Here is a 14,063-nt window from a genome sequence, read left to right on the forward strand (position 1 = left end):
ACATTGAGCACCAGCACAGTTCATTTACAGTTAGATAACCACAGAAAACTGTAATTTTTTACAATCAATAATTTTTATACTTCATTCTCAATTCTGAAGCATCTAAACAATGTCGGTTACTGTATGAACCAGTACACATGCTAAAAATCACCTTGTCACAAAATGTGAATGGCATCAGCAGTTGTATGACCTAGTATGTCTTTTGGTGAGTTTGTAATGCTGCCAGGGTTGTTGAAATCCCTTTGAGTGATTGGCTCAGCTGAATCAGCCCAAGTCAAGCAGAATTTAATTTCACCAAACTGGAAAAACTGTGAGGCCATCCTGTTAGAGGCAGGCTGGCAATGTATCATTCACAAATTTGCATGTAACACAAAGTTTTTGAGATAAGTCAGTCTTAAATCAATTGATTAATTAATTAATTGATTAAATTCATGATGGATTTCCACTAGCCTTATGTGATATTGAGTCTGCAGATGAACCTGCTCCACCACTGAATCCATTACCTTCTACACAAACTACCTCTCTCCCAGATCTTCCTTTCCCGTAACTACTACACTAATCATATAAACAAACATATCTTTCAGCCAGTGTTCTCCTCTCATCCTTTGAAAAATACAGCTCCCACTTCCAAAACATTCAGAAGCACACAACCTCCATCTAGATCTAAATGTAAGCTTTCATATTTAAATTCTGATGTGGATCTGCCTACATCTTATTCTATTTCCACTGAAATCACATAATTATACAGCCGGATCAGTATAACAGAGACTACATGTTTGTTAATGCATCCTTCATCCTTCCCCTCTCCCTAAAAGTACATTAGTAGGTCCCCAGAGAGTGGTGATGTATGAGGTAATCTGATTTTGGGAGAATAGTTTGAAATACACAGCCTACACTTATGTCTGAAGTGCAGGACATATTGTCCATTCCTACAGTTTTACTGTCCGAAACAGTTGCATCACTTTACATTCTGATTAATGTCAACATGATAACAATTAAATGGTTAGGTGTTTCTAAGAATCCTCTGTTGGGCTATTATGAGTGAATTGCAGAGTATTCATGTAGATGTAGATGTAGAAATACTGCTTAAGAATGAAGAGCGCAAACTGTAGATATTTCAGTTTTCATTCATATATATGAAATTGTTTTCATTGAAATTTATTTCATATATAAACAGATATCATACTGAAGAAAATTATGTTCGCATTGACCAAAAGGTATAATTTCCTTTCTAATGCATAACAGAAGAAACAAGCTGTTTTATAAAATCTACAGTGAACTGTTTCTGTGCAATGTAAATAAATTAAAATTTCAAAAAATGCTAATAGTATGCTTTATTAATCACTTTCCAATTATATATACGTTCCAAACAAGTGCTGAATGTAGACAAGTACCTGAGAAAAATACCTTGAGTACTCATTGCCCCCCCCCCCCCCTCCAATAAATAAATAAATCCAGGAAAATCAGTTAATTAATTGGTTACATCTCTCCTAGACTTATTTACAATACACATGATAAATTCAGGCATGTCATTTGCACATCAATTACACACACCAATCTGAAATTTAAAAATTTGTACAAGCACATACTATACATTATATTATGTTTTGAGGCTTTTATGGTGAAACAAACAAATAACTTACTTGATCCTATACAATAACCAATTATGGACAGAAGGAGCTGTCAAGGAGGAACGTGTTGTGGATGGCAAATTTTCATTTTGACACATAGTGTGAGGCTGTTTTTATTATTTTTTACTTCAGAGGATGTTCTCTTGCAGAATACTGGATGTAACTGTAGGTAATTTCTGATGTGCAGTAATCATATTTTGTCTAAATGAATAATTATTCTAAAATAAAACAATTAACAGGATCCAAAGCATCTTAACTCCTTCTGGCCCAGTGGTTTCAGCCTGAAATCATATTTTTACTTTGCTTCTGTTTGTGGCCCACTACTTTTATCTTGAAGTCATTGCACACTGATTGCTGGTGGCACCTAGCATCAGTGCTGATAACTACCTGCAGCAGAAAAGTGGTTGTTGAAAGTTGCCCACCTTTTCAGTGTAGTGTTGTGCTGAGTGCCAGGGCGTGGAACCCATACTTGTAACCAACATGCAGACTTTTTTTTCTTTATAGTGTCAGCATGAATAGTAAACCACAGAGGAGACCAGAGATTTAGAGCTTGTAACCTCAGCACAGATATGCTAATGGACATACTTACTGAAACTCCAAGTGATCCAGAATTAGCTGCTTCACATATTGAAAGTGAATCAGAAGAAATTGATCAACAAGCACAACTTATTCCACCTGAAGAGAATGTGTAGTTTAACTTGGAGGGGATGTTTGTGAAAATGTTTGTGCTGAAAGTGACGATGATGTATGTAATGTAAATGCTAAACTAACGGAGCATATGGAATGGGTGCAAAAGATGCTTGCAAAAGAAACTATTTAATTTTCAGATAATTATGGTTCAAATATCCATTTTAACAAAGTAAACCCCAATGACATATTTGGCTGCTTATTTGGTAATGATTTACTAGACCGTCTAATATCTCAAACCAATATGTATGCAACTCAAAAGCTTGGAGTTTCCACAGCTTTCAGACCAACTGATAATGAGAAATGAAGGAATTAATTGCCATCAATTTATTAATTGGTATCAAGAAATATCCTCACATAGGGATTACTGGTCTTCAGCCCCCGCTCTCCATAATTCCTACATTTCAGTTCTCATGCCTCGGAACAGTTTTTCTTGTTTGCTATGGCATACACATGCAAATGATAATAATCATTAGCCCAAAAGGGGGAGAAAGGCTACAACAAGCTGCTCAAGATATGCCAATTGCTGGATTGACTTAGCAAGAGGTACTCGGAAAGTTATAAGGCAACAGAACATTTTACTGTGGATGAATCAATGATTATTTCACTGGTGGTCAACCCTCAAGCAGCATGTGCCTGGTTATGTTTCCAAGTATCAACTCTATAGTGGCAAAATAGGCCAGGGGAGAGAAAAGTGCTTTGGTTCCCGAGTTGTAAAACACCTTACTTCAGAACTGGGGAGAATTCCAGTTTCAATGTAGCAGCAAAGGTATTTCAGCAATTGCTTGGAAAGCTCGCAACCCAATACAGTTTCCTTCAAATTTCCACTACATCTCAGAAGTGTAAAGATGGTTCCCAGGTAGAAATTTTATGACCAGATATTGTAATGCGTTTCACAGTTTACGTGAGGCTTGCAGACAAATCCGACATGTTAAAATCAGTCTATGAGATCGATAGAAAAAGCAAAAAGTGGTGGCACAGGATTTTCTGGCACTTTCTTGATGTCACTGTTATACCATGCCTTCATCACTTATATGGAACATTGCAGTCATGAGCAAATATCCTCAAAGCAATTCAGATTCTCTGCAGCTGACAGTCTAGTTGGAGCATCTTCATCATATCCTAATCGCAAGAGGTCTCGGATCCAGCAGAACAGATTCAAGCCATTCATTGCACCAGCTAAGTGTTTTGACAATACATCCCATACGCCAGAAAGAGGACAATCTCAAAGATGTGCACACTGTAGAACTGCCAAAGTACCGCATCACACAAGATCAATGTGTGAAATATGCAATGTTGATTCGTGTTTAACAAAAACAAAGAACTTTTTCATAAAATTTCACAAAAAAATGTAGCCTTGAAAATCATCAGAAGACCCAGTGGTTTTACTTTGAAACCATCCAAATACTTTCACTATGAAATTTAAATTTTACTGTTATTTTATCATATTATTGCTTTTTGTAACAAAAAAGAAAGATTATAAAGGAAATGTTATATTTTTTCTTCCAATGTTTATTCATGGGTCATAAAGAGTTTACTGGAGATGTCTATACACTCAAAGCAGGCATTTGGTCTTATGCCAAAGGTAGTCAAACCTGGTCATTTTGAAATTCGACAAAATAACTTTTCCAGTTTTTATTATCACTATGTTTACTCAGAACATAAAAATCCAACCTGATTACTGATTGTGTTTATCAGTTTATTGATGATGCTATGTTTAAACTTGACATTACATTAATAGGAGTTTGGCATTCACTATCTAGTTTCTTATGCTTGACTGCTCCTTTGCAACAAACAATGATTTGTGTATCAAGAAAATAAGGTCACATCGTGGTTCTGATTGCACGTTACATTGTAGATCTGTCCCTCCATCCTATCATTTTCCATCCCATTTCTGAGTGTGAACTGATCCTTATGATGGCACGTTTCATCCTAGGATTCTGTGCAGGTATTCAGACTGTCGCAATTTTTAAGTGAGTACATGATGAAAAATTGTCAGCTCTGATACATTTGACACACAGAACTAAGTTTTATTGAAGTCACAGATTATTGTCTGTAAAGGTGTATTCACCGTAAAATAATAACTTGCCTGGCAGGATCAGAAGCACCCCAGAGAACAATTAAAGTGAGCTAATTGTCATATCTCTTCTAGCATCTGTCAATTAATGTTTTTCAGGGTTTCTGTGCTCTCCTACGAGTCACACAAACCTGTCACTATTTGTGCTGTCATTCTGTCTATATGTGTAATATCTTCTGCTGGTCCTAGTTGGTATGGCTTCCACACACTTGAGCAGTACTCCAGGATGTGTTGAATGAGTTTTTTGTCAGTGATCTCCTTTTAGACTAACTGCATTTTCCTGGTATCCTACTAATGATCTAAGGCCTTGCAACTGCTTTGCTTACAACTGAGCCTATGTGGTCATTCCATTTCATATCCCCACAAATTGTTACACCCCGGAATTTTTATAAGATGACTGATTCCAATATTGTAACCCAATGATGATGTACTCAAAGGATTCCATTTCTCTGCATTTTGTGAAATCCACAAATTTGCATTCCTGAATTTTTAAAGTAATTGTCTATCTTTGTACCACTCTGAAATCTTATCAAGGTATGATTGGGCATTTGTGCTGCTTTTTTCAAATAGTATTTCACAACAGGTAACTGTGTCACCTGCAAAAAGTCTCAGGGTGATATTAATATTATGTTCTACATCATTAATACACAACATTAACATCAATAGTTCTAATACACTACCCTGGAGCATCCCTGTTTGTATTTCTGTCAATGACTCTCCAATCCAAGACAGTCTGCATCTTCCCAACCAATAAATTCTCAATCTGGCAACTAATTTTGTTTGATACCCCACATAGTAATATTTTTGTTAATAAATGTCAGTGTGGAACTAGTGGAACTTTTTCGGGGAGTAAAGAAACACTGAATCCACCTAATAACTTTTAATCATTAGCTTCCAGAACCATTTGAGAACAGCACAAGTTGAACACTATGACTAGTGTTTTTGTAATACATGCTGGTTGGCATGGAAAATGTCATTCTGTTTGACCTGCCTCATTATTTTTGACCTAAAACTAAGTTCTAAGATTATACAACAAAAAGATATCAATTATATTGGATAAGTTTTTCAGGCCAATTCTACTATCTGTATTGTGGACATGTGTGACCTGCGCTTTCTTCAAAGCAGTGGGCATGGTCTCTTGTTTGAGTGATCTATGGTATTTTATGATTATGACAGGAACCAACTCAGCTGCAGATTCTGTATAGAACTGACAGGGATTCCATTGGTTCCTGAAGCCTCATTTCATTTTAGTGATTTTAGCTATTTCTCTGTGTCAGTGATACTAACATCTGTATTACTCATTTTGCCTTCACACTGCTTTGACAGTACTCCTGTATCTGCCATTGTAAAGGACATTTAAAGACAGAGTTCAGTATTTCTGCTTTTGCTTTGTTACCAAAAACTTTGGTTCCTGTGTCATCCATGAGGGCTTGTAAAATAAGTGTGATGTCACTGATATGCTTTACACAGAGACAGAATTTCTTTGAGTTTCATGGGGGATCTGTCAGCAACATCCTGCTATGGAAGTCATTGAAGGTGTCATGGGCAAATGCAATTCATTCAGTATCTCTCTGGCTACTGTGCTACACTTTGTTTTAAACCCATTATGCAGTAGTCATTGTTTCTTTAGAAGTTTCTTTACCATGACTATACCATGGAGGGTCATTTCCATGATGAGCTGTTGTAGGTACATATTTATCCAGTGCTTGGTCAACTATCTAGCAACAAAATAATAATCACACAAAATTTGATGCGTTATTTGGTCAAAATTCCTGTTCATTTGATGAGGTCCTATCAGCGAACATATGAAGCAACATCTCTGAATCAAATTGTCAAACCATTGTCCAGAATGTTTTGAAGTGGAGAAAAGTGTATCCAAAGTTTGTCCCACGCATCTTGATTCCTGAACAAAATAAATAGTGTGAATATTTTCTGTAACTTGACTGAAATGCAAAAATGGACAACTCTTTTCTGGAAAAATCATCGTGGTTGATGAGACTTGGTGGGTTGGTGTTCTCAGTACGAACCTACTACAAAACGACAAAGTGCAGAAATTCACATGAAGGGTTAACACTTTGGCAAAATAACTGACAATCAACCCAATGTTGAACATTCCAGAGAAGGACTTTTCTGGCTGTTTCACTGTATGGACGTTCTGTTTGTTGTACTCAAGTGGGGGAGAAGATGTAGAACAACTGAAGCATTAAAGCCATCGCGTTAACTTTTCTCCAGTTTATATTAATCTAGTCTTGAAACTTTTTGGACTGACAGGGTACATTCCATCAAACTAACATTAAAATAATAATAATAATAATAATAATAAATGTGTTCTTTGTTCAGAAAATGCAGCATCCTCGATATAGGTAAATTGGACAGGTGCCAGCATACCAGGCATGGAATGCATTTGAATTATGAAAGAAAGAACTTCATATGTAAAATAATAAATGACATCATTGCATGCACAGAGAAGATGAACAATGTAATTCCATTTGTGGGACCAACAACACCACTGGCAGAAGCAGCATCATCCTCCTCAAAAACAGCAGTGCCATCAGTACCAAAACCTGCAGTTGAAACATTACAACACACAGCAGAAGCAGCAACTTGTGCCTTATACAACAGAAAGGTAACTCAGCATTTTTTATGATGAGTCCCATGAGAGAAAAGCATTCAAAACCATGTGAAACATCAGTCTCATGTATTCAAAATAGGCCTCCAGTGCCTCAAGCAGGACTAAATCGTCTATTGAGGAAAAACTGCTCCAAATAAATACACAAATGCAGTGGTGACCAAGTCTCAAACTTTGTAGTTCATCAAAATATAAGAATAAAAAAGAGCAACCGCTAACACACCTAAAAGATGAAAAATATAGAAGTGAACCAGGTACACTGTGTTTCTCTGAACATCATATCATGAACAGGATCCATATCATATAGACTGAAAACTTCTGTTCAGCTGTTCATTATTATAAATCTAGTATGAGAAAGGGAGTGTTGCAATATTTCTTGCCTGTCTAGAAAAACTAAATCATTCTTTGTAAAGGGTGACTTTAATGTGGACTTCTTAACAGAAAACAGAAACAGAACAGATCCTCAACACCTGATATGCTCTTACAACTTAATATTAGTACTAGACAGTCCAACTAGAGTCAGCCATTTCTAATAATTTAACAGATAACATATTTATAAATAAGGATGCATACAATAATTTAACTGTGAAACATATTATAAGTGGCCTCTGATCATGTTGGAAAGTTCCTAACCATAAGCCAAATAAACGTACAAACGTACAAATATCGAAAAACATCAGGATTATAAACAAACATACCATGGAAAACTTTAATCAACAACTACAGCATGTGGACTGGTCTCCTGTATATGATGCTATTGATGTAAACTCCGAAGTTAATGTACTTATCAGTCAGGCTGCAATTCTGTTTGAAGAAACATTTCCTAAAAAGTTAGTGAATGAAAATTTGTTTAAATCAGGTCATAGATTTTGGCTCACTAACAGCATCAAAATTTCTTGTACAACAAAAAGGGAGCTCTATGCAGTAGCCAAGAGATGATCTGAATAAGATTATGCATTACAAATTGTACAATAAAATTCTTAACAAAACCATATAGGCATCAAAGACATGTTCTTGAAGGCAGAAATTTGTAATGCAAGTAATAAAGTAAAGACTATCTGGAAATTTTTAAAGAAGGAAACGGAAAAGTGAAGTTTACAATGAAAATAACCAAATAAAAAATGAGGATAATGTGATCCAAAAACAGTTGCTCATGTATTCAACAGACACTTTTTAACAGTAACAGAACAAATAGGATTACAAGGCTCCATAAATCAAGCCACAAATTTTCTGCAAGCCATTGTACCTACACAGTACAACAGATCAAAGTAGCAACAGTCACTATTTCAGAAATAGAAAGAGTCATTAAATCTCTGAAAAGTAAAAACTCTACTGGAGTTGACAAACTGTATAGCAAATTTTTAAAATTCTGCTGCAATCATATAAGTAAAATCATTTCCCAAATTTTTGATGCATCACTTAAGCAAGGAACATTTTCCGAAAGGCTTAAGTATGCAGTTTTGAAACATCTCTATAAGAAGGTAGATAAGGCAGATATTGCAAGCTATCAGCCAATCTCAATACTAACAAGTTTTTCCAAGGTTTTAAATAAATTAATGCATGCCAGGATTGTTAACCACCTCAATGAAAACAATATCATCAGCTAAAGTCAGTTTGCATTTCAGAAAGGGTTGCTAACAAGAGATGCAATATTTGCATTTGCCGCCAATATTCTAGGGTCTATCAGTAGAAAGATGAAGATGATTGGAATACTTTGAGGCCTATCAAAAGTATTTTGCTGTGCCAGTCACCAAATACTTTCACATAAAGCTAAATGTGTAGGAATAAGTGGCAAGGAAGTGACTTTATTCATATCCTTCAAACAGAAAACAAAGCTGCACTGGATAGTTGAGAAGATGTCTCAGCATCATTGGAATGGGGTACCAACATATGTACAGTGCCTCAGCACTCAGATCTGAGCCCCCTACTTTTTATTATTATTTTTTACTGATCTACCTCTTTGTACAGATCATTATAAATTCATCATCTTTGCTGATGACACTAAGCTTATTATTGATAATTCATTAGACAAACTTGATGGATCAGCTAAAAAGGTTTTTAGGGATATTGTGAACTGGTTTAACATAAATAGTCTTTCTGTTAATTACAGCAAAACAAACTATATCCAGTTTTACAATCTCATAAGATGAAGAAATAGGAGGAAAACTAGGTGACCTGCAGATAGCTATGGAGGACAATTCAAAACACCTGGCTTACAAATTGATAGCAAACTATACTGGTCAAACCACATCCTGAATCTGTGTAAAAGACTGAATTCTGCAACTTACACTTTATGCATTGTCTGCTCTTACAGCAATATGGAAACCATTAAATTAGCTTAATATGGTTATTTTCATGCTATTATGGCATATTGGATCATATTTTGTGGAAATCAGCCACTTTCTAGAAAAGCACTATGTGCACAGAAAAGAACCATATGAATCATGGGTGGAGTCCACCCTAGGGCCACATACAGGACCCCATTTAAAGAAATCAAAATCTTCACATCCACTGCAGAATATATATACATATTCTCCCTGCTGTGTTTCACAAGGGAAAAAAGCCCCTTTTCAGTGTTAATAGTGTGTATCAATAGTCATGTACAAGAAGAAAAGCCAGTATCCAGTATGATCATGCAAACCTGAGTATGGTATGCAAGGTCAACTTCAGTGGCTGTAAGATATTTAATGCCATCCCTTCACAAATTAAGAGTTTAGTAGATGACTCTTGTTAAAAAACCCAACTTCGTGGCAGTTTGTGCACCAAGGGTCATTTTATATTACACCAAAGTTCCTGAACCACAATGAATAGTACCTGTAACACTCAGATACATTCCAAGATTTTCATTTGTGATGCTGTTTGTTTATTATTGTAAATGTATTTATTTTTCTATAATATATTTTATGTAATGTTTATTTAACTGTAAAATTTATTTTTCTGCCCTAGAACCTAAGGTGTAGATATTTAAATATGAATAATTGTGCCACTCACATAATACCATAACAAATTTGTAATACTGACACATTCCATATCCTGTCATACAATCACAACATCAATCACCAGAATGTGAAACAAATACAGACATAAAATAAACATTATACTATTCCCTGCATGCCATAACTGATCATTTTTTTACTGTCCAGTCAGTTATTCATTCACAATGTACTTTCACCTGCATTCTCTACTGGTGAATTAATTTATCATCTTAACAATACCTTTTTTCGAATTCAGCAGCTGGTTATTTTTTTGTTGCAATACATCTACTCGAGAATCAGCAATAAAATTCTATGCACTATTTTGCTTTTATGGATCAAATTTCAGAAATGTTGTTCTTGATATCATGTAATGTGTGGCAGGAAAGAATTTTTTCTAGTTGCTCTCAACTCCTTTTAATTTTTTCTTTGTCATCATTGATATTTTAACTAGTGTTTCAAACTTAGCCTTGCTTTTCTTTACATTCACTGTAATTTCTGTTAGATTCAAAGTTTATTCAAACCTCTAATTTTTCAGTAATTTGTTTTTCCCTAGCAACAGAAACATTCACCTACATGTCTTATAGTTCTAACAGGTGAAGTAAATATCTGGAAAGACAAAGTAACCTTTTCAGACTGATTGTTGTCCGTATGATCTGCAGAGCTGAAATATAGAAACACTGTGTATTCAACAAAATAAGAAACAAAGCAACAAGAAAGCAGCTGTTCATTTCACCATGGTAAATAATTCTCTTTACTGCTTTTGGTAATTAAAATGTACCTTTGTTCCTTATATGTAATTGTATTTATTCTCACAGTGCAGGATGACATGGGTCAGTGCTGCCTCCGTTATCAGGCAAACACTTCATTGGACTTTTTCCTTAATGGAAGCTGCCCTCATTTGGTCATTTTGTTATTCTTTGAGTCAATGAAGCTCCTAATGCCTCAGACTAATTTATGTTGTTTATATTTTTCCAAGGTCCCTAAAAATTCACTAGATGTTATTTAACAGGCAAGGCAAAGCATTTTGAAGAACCTGAAAATAAAAAGCAACTTATATTTAACATATGTTATGCATGGAATGCCTGTTGGTATGAAATACTTATAACGCTCTAAAAGTTGTAAATAAAGCAGAGTCACATGCAGTCGTGGTATGATATACCTACTCAGATGCTGTTGTGGTACTCCTTGTCAATGAAAGTTACATGCTGAAAAGCATTAAAATCTAACTTCAGTTTTCAATCATAGATTCTCTGTAATGGTTCCATGCTTGCAAATGAAGGAAGAAGAATAAAATTTCTGTGCAAGGAATATATTAAATTTGATTCTATAGTCTACAGCATTATGATTTTTTTGAGAAACATTAAGTTTGATCTCACGAAAGTCATTGGCATTCTCTCATGTCTTAAAGTTTTGTATGCAAGAATGAATATTTATTATATTATAATTATCTGTAAAGTTAAGTAACAACTGTATATTCCTTTTCACTTGGATACATTGCTATTTCACAATACATTGACTATTAAGTACATATAATTATTCAGCACTGTAAGTAAAATAAGTCTTGATTTTCTAAAATATCTTCCTATAAACACTGTATTTTTTTCACTTTGAGCATAATATAAATGATATGTACCTGGACAAGGACAGCACTAGTGATTCAGTACTACTTGTTCATCAGCAGCTTATCAACAAACCTAACAGCCATCATATACATAAAAAAAAAAAAAAAAAACAGCAAAGTGAAAGGTGGTGCAGACGGAATATAATTTTTTAAGGGCACTGCCAGAGCTTTAACATTTTCTCAATAAATTTTAAAAAAGCAGCAGATAATGTAAGCACTGTACATGATGTTTTCCTGAGCAGGGGTAACCCTTACCTTGATAACTCCGATTCACCTTCCTCTGTCAGAAATTACATTACTTACTGATTACGGAAAAACTCATGGTATGACAGTATGAAGTCAGTATACTTCAGCCTGAGCAGGTAGTACACAAACCAAATCAACTGACACAAGGGCTCTTTCCTCAGAAACTGAGCCAAAGAACTATCTACTTTAAAAGAAACTATGCATAAAAAAGTCACAGTTTCATTTTAGTAGCCCTTAAGCGATCACATGAAGCTAACATTTTTTAGGAAATTATTTTTCATACAAAGAATAATGAACAAGATAAATTATGGAACATGTCTGCTCCTTCCTTTTATTAATAAATTTTGCAATAAAAAAGCATACATTGTAAGATAAAATCAATATCAACATATCAAGGACTTTTGAAAACTCAGACAGTGACAGAACTTAATGTGAACAATTATGTAGTCTTTGATAATAAAAGTTATAAGCAAAAGGAAGGTCTAGCCCTGTGAAGAAGTACACCTCATTTTCTTGCAGAAATCTTCACAAATTGCTCAAAAAGTAAGTGTTTCAATAAAGATAACACACTTGCTTAGAATGTTGTGTAATAAGAGATAAGTTAATGACACAATACTCTTGTTTGATGGAAGCAAGAAGAAGTACAGCAGTTACTCTGTGAATTCAACATATTAAAAGAAATAAAAATGGTTTCCAGTTACGCATGAAGACAACTACCAAATTATTTTCTGACAATCAGTAAAGAACACCAATAACACATACTCTACATTCACAGTAACCATCCGCTTACACCACTATATACAACAAACCTCATCACCTAAGTAAACATAAATATTCTGCCTTTACATCAATGTTGCAAAGAGCATTTACATTACCCCTCACACATAATTACCTTCAACAGGAACAAATGACAGTAAAAAAACAGCAAAGAACAATGGTTCTTTTTTGTCATGCCAGTGTGCACAGAAACAGTTACGTAAAAAATCTCTGCAATACACACATTTATTTATATATAAAAGCCAACTTTGGAATTTTCCTTTGTGTGAGACTGCGTGTACGAGAACCGTGTACTGATCTGAAGTTCTAGACTTGCAAAATTTCACTGTTCACGTCACTTCTGCATAATCTCTCACTGATAGCATCAATAGCTGTTTGTATTGTGATATACTGTGAAATTTTGAGCATTCATAAGTGCTGGGAAACAATTTGTGCAGTTACTGTCAATTGTAGGCTTAAACTTAATTGTGATCTTTTAAAATTTTTGAGAACAGTAGGCCTATTCTTGTTCAGAACAATTGTTCCCTAATTTCACTGTGAAATTATGTGAGTAACACGTTATTTTTGAGAATTTTTGCAGGTTTACAAAACTTTATTTTCCTAACTTATCAGTATGAGTGTTTTGGATACGTAACTTATTTCATAGCAAATCAATGTTTGTGGTTCACAGTTACTGCCGAAGAAAACATCAACCCTTAATTTTATTCTATATCAACGCAAATAAACATGCATTTTTGAGAATTTTCAAAGCTACCATTGTCCTTTGCATAATCTATGAACAATATGTAGTAAATTGGCATTCGTGATTTAGTTACTGTAGCAGATACTCTAACATACTGTATTACATCTAGTTTTCCCTTGAAGAGGAGTAACCCTGTTTATTCACAGTTATTGTAAATTAACTCTGTTTTCGAGTTTCCAAACAATTATAATTAGCCTTAAAATGTTTTAGGAAACTAGTAATTTTTATCACAGGTTTTTGTGTTGCCTTAATATAAATCTCGTTTTGTGTATTTGCTTCCATTCTTATAAGGAATGGACAACTTTTTAGCTTAACGGCTCAAAAGATAGTCAGCAGACTTAATTTGAAGTTAATTGTTCACTGCCCTGTAATACATTGCACCACCCAAAATGCGGCCCACTGTGAACACTGTTCTCGAACATGGGATGAAATGGTTGATGTTTGTACACAGCTGGAAATTGTCCTGACTACTGTCAGATAATTGGCAGCTGCTATGAGTTGGTGTGATGGAAAAGCTCCTGAGAATAATGTATCTATGATGCTGGTACCAGAGGTACCTGAAGTACTATTCTCTCCTGTGGATCCTGTCTGCTCTGCAAAAAGTACAGAATCTGTCATTACTCGTCCACTTGACTGTGAGTAGGACGTCAACAGTACATTTAGGTGCCCTGTGCAGGG

The 14,063-nt window shown here is 34.9% G+C and overlaps 1 long non-coding RNA gene across 1 annotated transcript; it reads right to left on the minus strand.

Moving 5' to 3' along the window:
- Positions 1-9,828: 9,828 nt before the first annotated feature.
- Positions 9,829-11,237, minus strand: LOC126162057 (uncharacterized). Its single transcript, XR_007534994.1, has 3 exons — positions 11,163-11,237; positions 10,778-11,032; positions 9,829-10,660 (listed from the first exon to the last, which is right to left on the minus strand). It is a non-coding gene; the product is annotated as an uncharacterized LOC126162057 (long non-coding RNA).
- Positions 11,238-14,063: the final 2,826 nt, after the last annotated feature.

Source organism: Schistocerca cancellata, chromosome 2, assembly GCF_023864275.1.
Source record: "Schistocerca cancellata isolate TAMUIC-IGC-003103 chromosome 2, iqSchCanc2.1, whole genome shotgun sequence".
Lineage (NCBI taxonomy): Eukaryota > Metazoa > Arthropoda > Insecta > Orthoptera > Acrididae > Schistocerca > Schistocerca cancellata.